The sequence below is a fragment of the Siphateles boraxobius genome, unplaced genomic scaffold (assembly GCF_051911475.1).
Source record: "Siphateles boraxobius isolate OS27281-9 unplaced genomic scaffold, OSU_SipBor_1 1, whole genome shotgun sequence".
NCBI lineage: Eukaryota > Metazoa > Chordata > Actinopteri > Cypriniformes > Leuciscidae > Siphateles > Siphateles boraxobius.
Window position 1 is genome coordinate 23,851,284 of NW_027508699.1, and position 17,435 is coordinate 23,868,718.

General features: G+C 37.7%; 2 protein-coding genes across 7 annotated transcripts in view; one reads left to right on the forward strand and one right to left on the reverse strand.

Moving 5' to 3' along the window:
• The window catches only part of ctnnd2b (catenin (cadherin-associated protein), delta 2b), a 115,310-nt gene that overhangs the window by 91,049 nt on the left and 6,826 nt on the right, over positions 1 to 17,435 (reverse strand). For 3 of the 6 annotated variants that reach the window (XM_077229922.1, XM_077229914.1, XM_077229892.1), the window contains exon 1: positions 8,480 to 8,744. The exons of the other annotated variants lie outside the window; for them this stretch is intronic. The gene's annotated coding sequence lies outside the window, so the exon portion shown is untranslated. Of the gene's footprint in view, positions 1 to 8,479; positions 8,745 to 17,435 lie in introns of those variants that run through there. 6 annotated transcript variants of the gene reach the window in all.
• Positions 5,017 to 17,435, forward strand: part of LOC143738103 (retinol dehydrogenase 12) — a 34,343-nt gene continuing 21,924 nt past the window's right edge. The window contains exon 1 of the mRNA XM_077230034.1: positions 5,017 to 5,039. The gene's annotated coding sequence lies outside the window, so the exon portion shown is untranslated. The remainder of the gene's footprint in view (positions 5,040 to 17,435) is intronic.

Genomic DNA, 17,435 nt, shown 5'->3' on the forward strand with positions numbered 1-17,435 from the left:
AAAATCAAGCACACTATTGACTTAGTTTCTATGAAGTGGTGTTTTTATCGTAATATTGAAAATTCAAATTTTATTTAGAGATGTTATTATATTTAGAGAATTTCTCATAACAAAACATGTAAAGACTTGCTAAAACTGGTTGAAGCACTAAGAATGGGCTGTGCCATGGAAGCACAATACATCAGCTAGGGTAGTTATAGGATGCATTAATCCAAATGAATATTTAAATAAGTACTCCGGTTTCTGATTCAAAACCATATTACACATTAAAAGGAAATGGCAAAACTCTTAACATACTGAATAGACCATACAGAAGCTAACTGGCTGAACACACCCTGTGTGTTTAATGGAAAAAGAAAGAAAAAGAAAAAGGCATTACTAAAACACAGGTAAAAGAGTCTAATTGTATTAAGTCACATGATTGCTACAATCACTCCAAGGCCACAGTTACCTTAGAAACAGGCCTGCGCTGCTCAGTGAATGTTTACTGTAATTTTACTAAAACGCCGTTCACAACGGCCCCTGACCAGTCAGATAAGGCTCGAGACAGTATATGGGAGAGTCCCGTAACACAACCTCAATTTCATTGTCAAACACTAAACAAATTGAACAGTGGAAGAACCAGAGCCATTGTTCCCAACAAGGGGTTATATCCCATTTCACTTCTTCAGTGGCACTTTTTCATTTAAAGTGACAAAAGCTAAATTTTTGGATTAACGTACTTGAATGTGCTTCCACAATGACTTCTGTCTGAAACCACTGAGGTGAATGTAGACATTTTAAGCCTTTCCACTGAATTGGCTGCAGATATCAAATAGCCAAAAAAGGGACATTTATATAAATTGATCAAATTTGTGAAATGTTCATAATTAATGTCAGCCGAGAATCGCTGAAAGCCCTACAACAAAGGAGGATCTTTCTGAATCTGAGCTCATGAATCTCTCTGAGCTCATGTCTGAATGCCTAATTTGTCTATGACATCATGCTTGTGCCTGCTAACAGGCTCCCGTTACCATAGAGATATCAATCCATTATGACAGTCTCTCTCCAAGAAGGCAACCGTGAGGCTTACAGTGGATCATATCAGTGATGCTGCACACGACAACTAATTCTTCTAAAGATGCTTTGCACTGATGATTCAAGGTGGTTTTGGATGGCAAAAAACTAGGCTATTTTTGACTGGATCTGCATGAACATAAAATTATTTTAATTATTATTATAAAAAAATCTCAAATAGTGTCTACGCTGTGCTCCATATCTATCTTTCAGCATGAGTGTGTGTTTGCTGCATGTGTAGGTTCATATATGATGGTGTAAGAGTCTCGTGATTGCACCCAATGGAATTGCTGCATTTTCCATCCTTTGGGATTATATACAACTCATAGCAACAGTATCTACAAAAACAGAAACGAGCAGAAATTAACCAAAAATCAGAACAGCAGAAACCTCAGTCCAAACATCTGATCAAATTTTAAGTAATATAATATTTTTTAATCTTTACACTATGCAATCTTGCAATCTTGTTTTCTACATTAAACATCTCATTCAAGACATCTGCCCTGCCTTTGCATTTTCATCCCCATTATATCCCATTAAGACTCTGGCCATGTGCTTTTGACAACGGTTTACTCCCCTCGGACGTTCCCCGTTTTGTTTTTCCACAATATTCAGAAGACTTACTCCCAAGATCTGATCACCCAGTGAAACACCAGATGTTCCAGAAAAAAGGATCTACATATAAACCCACAGGACATGATGGTGATCGTTCGGCTGATGTTGCTATTGGCAGACATCACGGTTGTGATCCCAGGTTCACGATGAGTCATGTGATCCTGCAGACATACTGAAGTATCAAAATGCACAAACAAAAGACACATATTGTGTTTACAGTCACACCCACATTCACACGCTTTTACACATCCAGCAGAATTTTCAGTGTAAAATCAGGCTTTGATTAGTTGCTGGAATTAATGAGACAAAGAAACCAAGGGCGGTTCATTAAGAACTAGCATTTGGAAGATAAATATTTATGTGAAATCTCATGCGAAATCATTCAAATAAAATTCAAATTATTACAAAGTATATTAGTTATATAACTTATATGCCAGGGGATGGGAAAACAAATATTTTACAGCTTCATTAATCACACAGACATTAATCGGTCCTTTGTATTCTGACTGCGGACATATTTGTTTATTTATTGTCTCGACACACGACTGACAAGGTTGGGAATGAAACAGCAATAAAATTCTGAGCACACTGCAAGATTAAAGTGTTCAATAAGGTCTTAAAGGAAACTAATCTCTTTTTCTGTGAGGCTGGCACACTGGGAGATGACGTTATGCTCTCCTGCACAAAGCACTGAAATGAGACTGGAGATAATGTGTCTTTTATATTGCAATAGGTATATTTAATTAACCGTGTCTTTGCTGTAAACATTTTTAGTGGACTAGAAGTGTATGATACATGTATGATATGCATTCATTTAAATTTAAATAAGAGTGACCACTACAAAAACTTGTTAATGGTTATGCCATCACTATATCACTGCACATTCTAGAGCTAATTAACGATCGGCAAAAGTCTTGGTGGAGAATTGTATAGTTTTTCCAAGACATGTCTCCTTGCCTAAAATGTCAACGATACATTGAGAAGCAGCGCAAATGTGAGGCAATTAAAATGCTCCTCAGATCATGTTCTCAAAGGACAGCTGAGCATGACATCGATGATAAAGAGTAATTATGTGAGACTTGCTGTGATCAAACAGGCCCCACTGCTTATTAGGGCTTTTTCTCCTCTATAGTCTCTGGTGGTGATGTTTGAGTGCATTTTATTTTTTTCAATGGCCACCTCTTCCACTCTTTCCCCAGCATATTAAAGGCAACGCCTGTGCGCATTAAGAACTATAATTGAAACAATTATCCCTTTGCTGTCCGTTTACTGACTTTTTCAGTCTCTAGTTGAAAAAAAAACAGAAAAAAGCTCTCTGTTTAGTTCTTTTCTAACTCACTCTTAAAAAAAAAATGTTTGTTTACATGTTACTGTATGATTAACTTTTCAAATATGTCTGCAACCCTTCAACTTCAATGAAGGAAACTACTGATGATTTGTGACATGCCAGGGAACTGACATTTATTTGCAGTTCTGCTGTACGCCTGCATGGAAAATGCATCATGGGATATCAGTATAAGGCATGGATTTTTCAAGCGTGGCACGAGGACATTGCTGCCATGCCTGTGTAGCTCTGGGTGGAAGCGGTTGGCTCAGAAAGAGCCCTGACCTAGTATGGGATTAATGACTTTGCTGCTGGAGATAGTTGACATTGCTGAAAGCTGTGTTTACTAGTGTTATCTATGTACAAGTGGCAACAGTGGAAATGTAATACACCCACTGAGGTCTCCAACGACAAAGCAGTGAGTTATTCCTTAAGGATGAAGAAAACGAATCTAATGGAGACCTAAACTTGCAAATGTTCACTGTGTCATGTCGGCCCATTTGCTGTGTTTGTTTATGAAAAGCTAATTTAACACCGCATTCTGCATTTGTTTCAGATTGTTTTCACCGACATGCTGCCTGGTACCCAATATAATTGGCCACTGAATGATGGCTAAGAGGACCCCTACTGGTCAAACAATAGCAGGACTCAAACCTCTCACTAATACAAAAATGTTCAATTATCTTACTTGGAGAGATGTCAAAATCAAAACAAAAAACAAACATTTTATTTCTAACCATGTGATAAAGCTTGTCATCACAGGTCTGTGACAACTGCAACATCCTAATTATGCATTCTGAGGAATTTGGGGATCTTATTTGGGGATAAGAAGTAATATTAAGTATTTTTAATTATAAGAAAAGTAATTATAACAAATTAACCCAGAACCCAGATCCTGCATGGGATTTTTGTTAAATGGTTAACACAAGCTCAAAATATTTTTCACTTTTTATTCTACAAAACAAAATACATCAATAACAAAGGCAAACAATTTCCATGTTTCCCCAACTAAATTATCATTTATATAATATGGAAAGGTCTCTCTCTAAAACATCTGAACAATGTCTTGAGGTGTGGTAACCATGGCATAAAAATTGTCTCATGAATTATTGAAAAATAATGCACACCAGGTATATATATCACGCCTATTATTTTTCAATAATTTAACGGCCAGTTGCCTAGTATTCTGTGCATAATGAATGGCTGTAGATGACATGGCCTAACAAATAAATGCATAATTGAACTGAAGTTTAAATTGTATCATTTTATTATATATTGTAACAATAAAGGTTGCCAGTGGTCAGTTGTCCAGTTGAATGGTCACTATGTAAAAGCATGAAGTATTCCATCTAATAATAATAATAATATACCATTTGTATAATGCCATATCGCATAAAGAAGAGCATAACACTTTTTGCAAAAGCAAGTTCATATAACACAATGGCTATTTAACTGTAAAGTTATCTTATACCACTGACCTCTAAAAATATACTAAATGATCATTCAGATGAATTAATAGTGCATAAATAATCTCACAATTTTAGCAAATCCAAGATATCTCAAATGATGCCAGCTAAAAAGCAAACTAATCCGGTTTACGTTGGGAACTTTAAACCATCCTTTAAACAAAACAATAATGACATCTGCAAAAACAACACTAACCTTCCTTTTGAATTTATTTTGGTTGGCAAATCTAAAAATAGGTCTGCAGAGCCCTGCTGTCTCTCATATTTCATATTTCATGTGTCAGTGGATTCCTTAATCATAAGTGCAAATGCTCAGTGAGCACAGCTTGTCTCTCCTCACTACAGGTCTGCATAATCCAGGCAGTCAGGTAAGAATGTTTTTCTGCCCTCCTATCAAGTCTTTTCTGGAGCATTGACAGTGGGTACATAAGCAAGGCAGCTCCCCGGTGCATTGGCAGTGTGCATATAAGAAGATGTTTCTATGGTACACTGGCTAAATGAAGTTGGGTAAAGATCGCTCACTTAAGCACTTGATCTGTGTGGAAGGCAATGCTGGGAAATGAGGCCCCACAATAACAGTAAGACAACTTAATGCCCACAGGAATTTTAACAAGGGGGGGCTATTTGATTTCAAAATCATATGTACAGGATTCTGTATGGTTATAACTGCAAAATAAACTAAGAAAAAAATAGTCTATTACAATGTACAAAACAATAGGCCTAGCCACAAGACGGGCAATGCTATATTAATATTATTTGAATAGTGAGGTCCTGTGAGGTCATTTTCACTAAATAACCAAGACACAAGATGGCGTGGTGTAATACAAGACGTAAAAATAGTAGAGTTTGTTTCACAATCAAGAATTTCAAAGAGCCGTGTAATAAATATTTTTAATCAGCTACTGTATATGATCACAGTCTGATTCCCAGCATGCACAGTAATACATTTGTTGTGTTATGAAGGGAAATGTGCTAGTCTCCAATGATTTCACAGTAAAATTCTGAATACTGTATTTTGTAGTAAGAAATTTCTGCTAAATCTCATAAAATCCTGTCATATTGACAGCCATATTTTACAGTGGACCTCTAAAGCGGATTTATCACTGTAAATCACAGTGTTTGTTATCACAACTTTTTATCTTTTGTCCAATCAACTTAGATAACTAATGTGGTTCAGATAACATAATATTTTGAGTGTCTATGAAACCAATTTTCCTCATTGTGTTAACTCAAATTTTTTATTTCAATTAACTCAAAATGTTAAGGCAACGAGGTAACTTTTTTTAAGTGATTTTTTTTTACAGTGAGATATTAATCTTCAAAAATGACAGGCAAATAATAAGCTAATAATATGCATGTACACATCATATGTACTCACAAACTAACTAATCTGTTCTCTTGAACATCCTTTGAGTTTAACTTCTATAATATTGGCATACCTAGCTACAAATTAAATGTATACCTCAAGCCTCAACACGAGTCATCAAAGATTAATCAAATTTCAAGTCACTATTCTGTAGATCTTCTTAGGGAAAAATGAAATTATAAAAGAAATGTATGACTCTGCACCCTTATATCCTCCTGTATGACAGCTATACTACATATCAGCCGGTGAGTGGCAGCTACTACATATCAGCCGGTGAGTGTCTCAGATGACAGCAATGGCAAGTGTCTGTGTCATCAACAGCTTTATCTCTGGGATCATTATCAGAAGAGGAGACAAAGTCAGTCCATACCAAGTGGCTGGAGTCAAGTCTGATATTTATGAATAGGTCTTATCACTTTCACCTGAGCAGAACACTGCTATATGAGTATGATATAGTCTTCCTCTGTTCCCCTATGACAAAACGGTTTAAAAAATAAAGTTAATAAACACAGTTTCCTCAAAAAAGGTTTAAAAATGTTAGCATTTATAACAACATTTGTAGCAAAGAAAACAAGACTACAAAAACTGCAAAGGTTACTGCAACTTCAAAATAAATCTAAAGAAATTGCAGTAAACTGTCAGATCATAGAGTATATTAATATGAAATGAGGCGTATAAAAACTAGGCTACTTATGGGTGAACAACGATCAAATAGAACAGAACAATGCTAAAAACCCAAAAGTGATGGTTTTGAGATAATGACAAAAAATAACAAATTGCTGTTAAATTGTCTATTATAAGCACCACTGTGCTGAAAGTGCACCATTTTAATAATTAATCATTAATACCAGCACTTTGCTTTTGCACATTTTGATGTCTTTGCACCAAGTTTAAGCTATAGATTACCTGTCCATTATCCTGAAATTGCAGGGCCATTGATGGGCAAAGTCAGGTCATAATCAAGTCATGCCATTTTCTCGTATCTGTATCGAACATTTGAACAAAACATATAACTGCAAACATTATAAATGATGATGGTTGTTTTGAATGTATATTGCACTAATTTGCTTGTTTCCAGCTGCTCGTCTGTTTCTCCTGTGAGATACCTCAGCGAGGTCTTCAAGTGTACGTGACCTGTTACAAAATGCATACACAGCTCCTGCATTCTAAATCATATGCAGCCATATAGCAAGCAGGTTAATACTAGTATGCATACAATATTTCACAGTCATGCACTGTTGCTCCCTGAGAGCACACTCTTATGCATCACTACATTAAAATGGTGAATACCAGGGCCAGAGTGCTGAAACCTTTCTGCACAGAAAAAAAAAATTCCTTGTGCAATGTATAATTTATGATCAACCTGAGAATGTCCGATCCCTTGAACGATCAATATTCTCTCTTTCAATATCTCTCCATTTCTCTCTCTCTCTCTCTCTCTCTGTTGCATTATATCTCTCTTGATTTTTTTTCAGCAGAAAAGTACTTGTGTGAAAATTCACATAATTTTATGGGATCAGTAAATCAAACCCTTGCAACTACACTTTGTCACTAGAACTTATTGTTGCTGCAAAAAAGAAACAATAGCTGCAAATAAAAAGTTACAGTAAACCTGGGGATTCCCAGAATTCTGCAGAATTCCCAGTGTGAAACAACCCATTATTTTTACAGTAAAGTTCTTGCAACCACAGCAGCCAGGTTTTTATAGTGAATTTGACACAAAATTAGGAGTAAAATTGATCAATGTCACATTCTGCTTATTCATATTGAGTATTCATATTGATTCATATTGAGCATATTAAGCATACTGATAACATACAATGTACCATGTGTGGGAAAAGATAGCACATTATTCAAAATTCAATAAATAAACATATGAGGGCCTAAAGGCTACTATGAGCTGAATTATTGTTTATTCTCTTCCAAGACGGCTCCACTTAAGCAAGTGCAGAGAAAGTGGCCAGTCTAGCCAGTCTAGCCACATACAGCCCTCCCATTTCCACATCAGCACACCTAAACTAATAGGCTTTATTCGTCTTTCATACTCAAAATCTATTTTTAAACAATGTTTTATAAAGGATTTGTAAATATTAGACGGTCAAAAATGCAAATTGTCAGCAGTAATGCTAGAAAAAACGAGGCTACACTAACTAGTAAATCAAGAAATTGAAAATGAATGGACACAAACGATAACGGTTCTTCACAAGAAAAATGCACTGACAGTTGGGTTTTTATAGCCTAACGATTTGAGAGAACATGCTGTAAAACTACAACAAAGAAGCAGCGGTCATATCCGTTGACTAGTGTAATCTTATAAATACATCATTGAAATTTAGGTCAATAGGGAAGTAATAGGTTTTCTGTGCTCTAGCCCCCCCTCGTCTTGGATGGAGAATGATGCTCTAATGGATTCCATTTTCAGTTCCCAGCCTGCGCTCATAGCGCTGAGTGTGAATACGAGCATTAAATGCGATAAAAACCGCCAAACACAAACTCGGCAACATCCACAAGCAAATAAACACACATAACATGCGCTGTTAATACGCGTACCGAGGGTTTCGCAACTGTTTCGAGCTTTTTCTTGACAGATATCGTGGTTGTAGGTGGGGAACGTGACAACTGGAAAAGCAACTGGAATGACATTGCGCTTACCGTATAATATCCAGAGGAACAACGCTCTTCTCCCTTCCCCTCCCCGATTAATGCCGACAATTCACAGCGAGCGACACACGGAAATCATTCCCAACGAATGGCATTGAAAGCAGAAGAGATGCTGGTGTGCCGAGGAAAGGATAGCATCCGCTAGGTATCCAAGGAAAATCGTGTGGATAGAAGGAGACCGGAGAACTGCGGTGGGTAGCCACAGACACAGCAGCAGCAGCGCCTGCTCTCTCTCTCTCTCTCCTCCTCCTCCTCCTCCTCTTCCCTGCTGGACCATCCCCATACAAGCACCTTGCTGCAGTGATGACGACGCGTCCCACAGTGACATCTCGCGGTCACGTGTGGAATTGCACATCTATGCTCCCGTTTGAACGCCAAACAGAGCGTCAGAAAAGGTTTAGGCTACGTGCAATTTCCAAGTTGACAAATATGGCATTATATAATCGGCTACATTTCTTTATACGATTCATTCAAGTCTTTGAACGCTTATACAAAAACAGAAAAAATCCTGAAAAATATCCAACCAAAAGGAATAGGCCTACTGATTATTTCATAGATATAAAAACGTAGCCTAGTCTATTATAGGCAGATATGAGCCTAGAAAACAAATCAGCAAATCCAGTTATTAATATGATTGTTTCACGTAAATTAGCCCTGGTTTTCAGGCGGACTGTGAGGAAAAAAAGTGTTCCATTATTCCTGAAAGCTGTCAGCCAATCAGATTAAAGCTTGCCAGAAGTGCTTGATTTGTGGGCTATATCCTTCAGACTGTCATTTCAGAGAATATGGGCAGTTGGTGGATATGCCGTGTGCAGCTAATGTCCACACATTTGTTTTTTAAGATACTTTTTAAATAATGTTTTTTTAGATGTAAATTAACATATAATAACATGAATCATGAGTGGATGATGATTTGTCTTTTCAGGCATGGGGAGTTTATGGAGGTAATAGACCATCAGATAAATGACATTTTCTGTTTGATCAGTTTAGACCGCCTTTGTATGCCCAAAACGAAAATGTCAGCATGATGTCATGTGAGAGGCACCACTGTATGAAAAGACTGTTAATCCCATTTCTGCCTGCCATCAGCCAAAGCAACACAGAGAGACAGTGTGTCTAAATGGGGTACTTCCGCTCTAGAGCAGGACACATGCATTCATTCACTCTAGTGGCATTGAGTGGAAGAGGATGAAAAGGCACACAGACTTAATTCCTTAATCAATTAGCACCAATTCCATTACAATTAGTCATTTCTAATACGAATGTTCTGTTTGGATACACAGTCAGAATCATAGTCATATTCATAACTCAGTCTAGCATGTAGATTTATAATGCCACAGCAAAAATAATAATAATAATAAACCGCCAGACAATAGATACTTCTGCAGTAATGAATTACACTGAAAATTTCAACAATAATAATCTGAAATATTCAAAAGTATAGACTACTCCGAATTTAAAGAGGGTAAACTATACAGTAAATCTAAACTTTACAAGTATTTCAAACTACAAGCTAGCAAAACCAGCAACAATAAAGCTATTTTATTTATTATTATTTTATTTATAGAGAAGCAATTAAATGACACAAAAGAATATGGATCTCCATTAGACTTACAGTATTAAGCTAGAATATATAAAGTAAAAAAAATTTTTTTAGAACCACACGAATTAATCAAAATAAGAAAGAGCTTTAGGCTATTGCCAAGTGTCCTTGCATATACATAAGGAATTTACATTACAAGCTTCCAGGACACAGATATAAATATAACCAGATATATAATAACATTTAAGTAAAAAAAAAAAAAAAGAGTATAAACAGGTTTAGTCAGAAATAGCCAATGGGAAGAAACTGTTCCTGTGCCTAGATGTTCTAGTAGTGCCTGTAATCTGAGGCGCCGTTCGGACTGCAACAGTTCAAATAGGTTGTGGCCGGTGTGAGTGGAGTCTGTGATGGTTTTACCTGCCCTTTTCCTCTCTCTGGAAGACTACATGTTTTGGAGGGTGGACAGAGGGGCACCAATATTCCTCTCTGCAGTCCGGACTGTCCGTTGTAGTCTCCTGATGTCCGATTTGTTGAACAAATCCTGATGTCCGATTTCTGGCTGAACCAACCAGACAGTAATAGATGAACACAGGACAGACTCAATGACGGATGAGTAGAACTGTGTCAGCAGCTGCTGTGGCAGGTTGAACTTCCTCAGCTGGCGAACAAAGTACAACCTCTGCTGGGCCAATTTTTTTTTTTTTTTTTTTACAATAGAGTCAATGTGATTGTCCCACTTCAGGTCCTGAGAGATGGTGGTACCCAGGAACCTGAGTGGAGAAAGTGCTGGGGTGTTCCTCCTGAAGTCCACTATCATCTCCACATTTTTGAGCGTGTTCAGCTCAAGGTGTGATGACTACACCAGACACCCAGCTGCTCAGTCTCTTGTCTGTATGCAGACTCGTCACCATCCTGGATGAGGCAGATGACTGTGATGTTGTCTGCAATAGGATTGAGTTTAAACATTGTGGCAAACAGTATAGGCCTATGTCATACTTAAATTCATTTCCCATCGTTTATTGATACAAGTAGATTTTTTACAACACATTTTAAGACATTTCAGTGAAGGGCGATAATAAGTGCGCAACATTTTTACACGATTAGCCTAGTTATATATACCTACCAAAATCGGGTCCATCGGAGACGTCCAATAGATTTCTTAGGCGTGCCGAAAGAACAACACAAACACAATGTAATCACCATGGGAAAATCTCAGGGTCAAACTGGGAGTTGTAAAAAATATGATACACCGGTGTTTTGCCAGATGAGAAGTTTATATGTATCAACTTATTACTCTTTTAATTCATTTTATAACTGTTTTAATTTTCCTTGCTTTTATTTTGTGATTATTTTAATTCCTTTCTGTGTAAAGCACTTATAATTGCCATAGTGTATGAAATGTGCTATATAAATAAACTTGCCTCGCCTTGCCTAATTGAATTTTTTTTTTTTTTTATGAGGTAAAGACTGTTGAATATTTGCCATGAAGCACATCAGCTCAGAAAAAAAGTACACTGTCATGTGCATTGCAGCCTTCTAAGAGCTTTGGGGGCCTTGCTTAATGTAGGCAAAGATTTAGAGAAAACTTTTCATACTCAGCATATAGTTGTATACACGATTTACTAAAGCTTTATGTTAATATAATATCATCAATTCATTGTAGAAATATCAGAAATATTATCATATCATTAAATTAATTAGACAGGGTGCTGTAAGCTGTTATCCAGATAGGGTGACCAGACGTCCCATTTTCCTGGGATAGTTCCGTATTTCAGCTTTATTTTTAGTGTCCCGACTTATTATGAAAAATATCCCGTATTTCTTCTTTCCTAAATTTTCCTTGCTAGGTGATCATATAAAAGCAAGTGAGTAGACTAGCAGTCTTCTGTCACGCGAGAATAGCCAAAGGTTGCCAATCTCATCATAGTATATTTTGGAGAAAAAACGTACCATCCAATCACAATACGTTATTGATTAACTTGCAGTTAATGAAGGCGGGATATTAGAGAGCATAGAGGAGATCAAGAAGGCTGCATCCCAAAACTTAAAAATATTGCCTTAGGAGGACGGATTCCATGATAGGAAAGCATCAAGGGTGATATCCCGTCTTCATCTAATATCCCACCTTCATTCCGAATCCAATGTTAGCTTCACTTCCTGTCTCCTGAGATACCTTCCTCTCATCAATTTTTGAAGGCAGCATAGATGTATACTTAGTTACCTTTTATATACCACAATCCTATGTGTTCCATTCGGTGACAGTTGAGCTTGAAAAAGATTGATGGCGTATGAAAGTTGCGGTTTCTGGTCAGTTTGTGTGTAAATGTACGTTTTTGACAAACGTTTTCCACTTCAGATGTCCACTTCCACTTCTTTGGGATGGGTGCCAGTCCATCCCGTCCCGTATTCCTCCATGAGAAATCTGGTCACCCTACTTCTAGAACTTCCTCAAAACATCCTCTTTCTACAGCCAGATGTTTTCATATCCTGGTGACACATTCCTAGACGTTAGATAGCAATCGTACGTCCGCAAGATGTCCGTTAAAGATCACTTCATCTGGAAAGCATCTGCTGTTTACTAACATCTGATAGATGTCTTTAAGATGTCAGTTTTACATACATTCTGAATAATAAGCATCTTAAAGACATTTAAACCCTGGGACTAAACGTCTATTTGACATCTGGACAGGAAACACTGTATTGCAGATGAGCAAACACTCTCCATAGATGTATAGATATACAGTATTACCTGTCAAGCAGAAAAGCATCTATTATTATTTGATCCGTTGTGAACCGGCATGATTGACAGGCAGAACACGCCTCAAATGCCGCCCGTGGCCACTTTTTGATTTTTCTTTTTCAGGGTCACAGCGAGATCTCAGGACCATTATTTCAGTTGCAAGTCAAGTCAAGTCACATTTATTTATATAGCGCTTTTTACAATACAGATTGTTTCAAAGCAGCTTTTCAGAGATAACAGGAAAATAATGCAAAAATGTTTGTTTCCAGAACAAAATAGCGTCACAGTCCAGCTTAAGTAAGTTCAATGATGTTTCATTTTCGTTTAAAAAAAAGTTATTAATGTTGTTCATTTACACGTATATAGCCGCTCTGGAGTAAACCATGATGTCATCGTCAAGCTCAGTTCAGTTCTTGTAAAATAGTGTCAATGCAGGCAGATCAATACTATTGTTGAATATTAAATTAAATGTTAAATGTAATGTGCCCAACTAAGCAAGCCAAGCCAATAACAACAAAGGTGGAAAAAGGTGACAGTGGCAAGGAACCAAAACGCCATCAGTGGCAGAGAGTCTAGTTGACACAATCTCTGCTGACACTTCAGGGATGTGTTGTGGTCGTGTCTAGGCACATTACCTCTATCTGGTCTTGATATGGCCTGGATCCAGTTGATTACAGTAAACTTCGGAAAGCAGAAAGACTAACATTAGCATAGATGCCATTCTTCTTACGCTATAACGAGTACATCGGGTGTTATAGGAAGTGTTCCCAGTTCCGGCTGTCCAAATTTATGCAGCCTATCATTTAACTGATTTGAATAATAGGAATGTACAATTTTTTATGTGTATGCCAGGTTTAAGAAATGTGTTTTTAGTCTACATTTAAACTGACAGAGTGTGCCTGCTTCCCGGACAATGTTGGTAAGACTGTTCCAGAGTTTAGATGCTAAATAGGAAAAGGATCTACCGCCAGCAGTCGATTTCGATATTCTAGGTATTATCAACTGGCCCGAGTTTTGAGATCGCAATAGACGTGAAGGACTATAATGCGTTCAGAGCTCGCTCAAATACTGGGGAGCTAAACCATTTTGTATTTTGTAAGTAATCAGCAACATTTTAAAATTTATACGATGTTTAATAGGGAGCCAATGCAGTGTTGACAGAACCAGGCTAATATGGTCATACTTCCTGGTTCTTGTAATGATGCAGCAGACACATCCATTCGCAGCATTTATTAGAGTAGTCAAACAGGCCGGAATCAACAACAGCAAACAGGGCAACGGAGACAAGGCAGAGACAAAGCAGACAACAAGCAAAGGATCGAGGCAGGCAGAGAGAATCAGAGTCCAGTAAAACAGTCCAAGTCGAGGTAGGCAGAGAACGATCAGAAACGGGGTACACAGTCCAAGGTCAAGGCAATAATCCACAGGCAGAAACGCTCAGAATGACAGCCAGGAAAGTCAAGACTTCACACTGGTGTGGTGCGTGTAGTGATTTTACGTCTGACCAGGGCTTAGCCCAGTCCCCAGCACCCACCCACCCCCGCTTTTAGTAACTACTACTTCTACTCAGAGGCAAATTGTAGATAATTTAATTGATAGGTAAAAAGATAGAATGCTTTATTTGTAGAACTGTAACAGCTTCATCTATACACACACACACACACACACATATTCACACACAAATAAATCAGTCCAACAGTCTGCTTGGTCTGGAAAAGGAACTATGGCTGGCATGAAAATGGATCAGGGGTGAAAAGGGTGAGAAGGATATTACCCCTCTAGGGGGGTTGGGGGGCATGCTCCCCCGGAAGAAAATTTTAAATATTCCATATTTTAAAGCATCAATCTGATGCATTTTGAGATGCATTTTTTGCCAACCTGGGGAGAGCTGGAGAAACTTAACTTCAGCCATGAGTCAAAAATATTATGGCCTCCGTAGCGTTAGCTAATAATTTCCCCCGGAGCTTTAGCTAGCTGGCTAACGTTGTGTTCTCTCCTGCTGTGGTCAACGACTCAATTCATCAAGCTAAGCCATGTCAACAGAGCTCCTGGGTAACTTAGATATAGACTACCAGAAAATATTAGGGATGTCCCGATACCATTTTTTCTGAACCGATCCAATCCAATACCAAAAATTCGGAGTATCGACCGATACCGATCCAATATCAGCGCAGTTTCTTTTAAATCAAGTAGAATTTCTATAACTCTGTGTGTTGAACTGATAATCACTATTTTGTGTGTCAAACACAATCTACTTAATACAGACAACTTCATTATAAATAAAAACAACAAATAAAAATAAAAAGATATTTATTATATATTATTTATTTATTATATATATATTATATATATTTATTATAATTATATTATAAACTAGATAAGTGGATAACTCAGTAAAATTTAGTCTAGAAAAACAATAATTGTCTAAAATCTGAACATTTAGAGAAAAAAAACATTATTTAGTGGGGAACAAAGAGACAATAAGTGTAGCACTAAATCAGGTAAAACGTTACACATTGCTCTTTGTATTGTTGTAAAATACATTCATGAAAAACAAGATAAAAATCAGAAAGACCAATTATTATATATAGTCTAGGCCATTGGTTCTCAACTCCAGTCCTCAGGACCCACTGCTCTGCACATTTTTTATGTCTCCTTATTTAACACACCTGATTCAGATCACCAGCTCGTTAGGAGAGACTCCTTAATCTGAACTGAGTGTATCAGATAAGAGAGACATACAAAATGTGCAGAGCAGTGGGTCCCGAGGACTGGAGTTGAGAACCACTGGTCTAGGCTACTATAAAATTAAGACATTTTTAAATGTATAGCACAGCTGTTTAATGAGGCAGCAACATATGATAGATAGGACAGAACAGAACAAAAAAGGCTATTAATAATCTTTCATTGCGCAAAAGTATTATGATATAGGCTAATTATGAAAGACTCTTCAGTGCGGCACAAAGCGCATATGCGCACCTCGAGCGCAGAATGATGCGCTTGAAGTAACACAGAGTCACAGCGAGCAGAAAAGTTCATAGCCCAAAGGAAATGCATATCGATGCATAGTGTATTATACAGTATCTATCTATGCAATAGTTTATTGAGCCTTTTCTTTTAACCGTTTTAAATTTCAGTTACTGTGCACGTGAAGAAGAATTATAATGCTCCAGTGTTGTGATCTAACACACGGTAGAAACGAACATTAAAGGGACACTGTGTAGGTTTTTACATATTTTATTATCTGAAATCAATATTTTTATTCATAAATATGTCCTCAATGGTGTACAAATACCTCTGCAAATTATCTGACTTATCCTCGTAAATGAAGAATTTATTATCTATGTACATGGGACGGGTAGGTTCACGGAGGCTTCCATGTCGTTCCGCCATCTTGAAAAACTATAATAGCAGAGAGGGTCAAAAAGTACCAACCAAACGCGTTTCCACAACGCGTTTTCGTTCAGACTCAGAGCAAGCGTCACGTGACTGAAAGCAGCAGAAACGGAGGAGGAGAGCAGTGAGAGGCGCGTTCCCGGCGGCAAGTTTAAACGGCTGTATTGCACTCCTATGATTGCTGATTGCTTTATTATTTGTAATGGCGGATCATACATATGCCGAGCCACAGGAGAAGACATCCTCGTCCCAAAAAAAGGCCAGACTTGAACGAAAAAGGAAACTTTATTTGTGATCAGAAGAAAATATTTCTCTCTGTAAGATTTTCTATAGCTTTCTTTTTTTCCCCAATAAATGATCAATTAGCTCAAGTTGTGAATTTGCTATGTGCATAAGATTGTACAGAGAATTAAAATTAATTTATACTACTGCTAGACACATAAATTGTACAAACCTCGGTCGTTTCTCTTCGCTGCCTTTGGAAACTTTCAATTCTATTTAGATCGTCTCTTGTAGCGGCCGGGCATCTTTGCCGTCGTTGTGTTGACTCTCGCGCTCCTCGTCGTCCATCTCCTCGCCTAGATCCCACTGATCCACTGCTTCTCTGTCCTCTCCCTCTACCTCTCCCTCTCCCTCTTCCTCTCCCTACTGCTGAATCATCTGATGATGATATCTAACAATCACGTAATTTAGAAAATATAACCAATAAAGGCGGCATTACTACTAATTACAACAGTTCATGTTTTTCAGTGTCAGCAACTCATACTGTAACATTCGTTTGTTCGTTGTGTCAAGTTGCTGTTTTTTTTAAGTTACAAACCTGTTCATCTGGAGAAAAACTCGATGAAGTGTTACTACAAGACATCCTGTCATAGCATTTTTGGTACATAACGGCAACCGTAGATGCAATACGCACTTGAAAAAGCGAGGCGCTGGAGAGCAAAATTCGTTTGAATGCAAAATAATATTTCACCACTGGATGGGGGTATTTCTCACACAGTGTCCCTTTAAGGTAAAGCCAGGGCCGGTCATAGGCGGAATAGGCAAATGCTAGGGGTGCCACTCAATAGGGGCGCCAAAATGAGTGAAGGAGTGAATTTGCATCCAATGTGGACAGAATTTCTTTCTTTTGAGGGCACTTAACACACTCAAGCACCCCGTAGAAACGGGCCTGGCAGCTCGCGCCAGGTCTAGACATGGTGAAAGTTACCTGAATGTGACGGATGGCCAAATTTACATGACATATTTTAGATTAGCATTATAGTCTG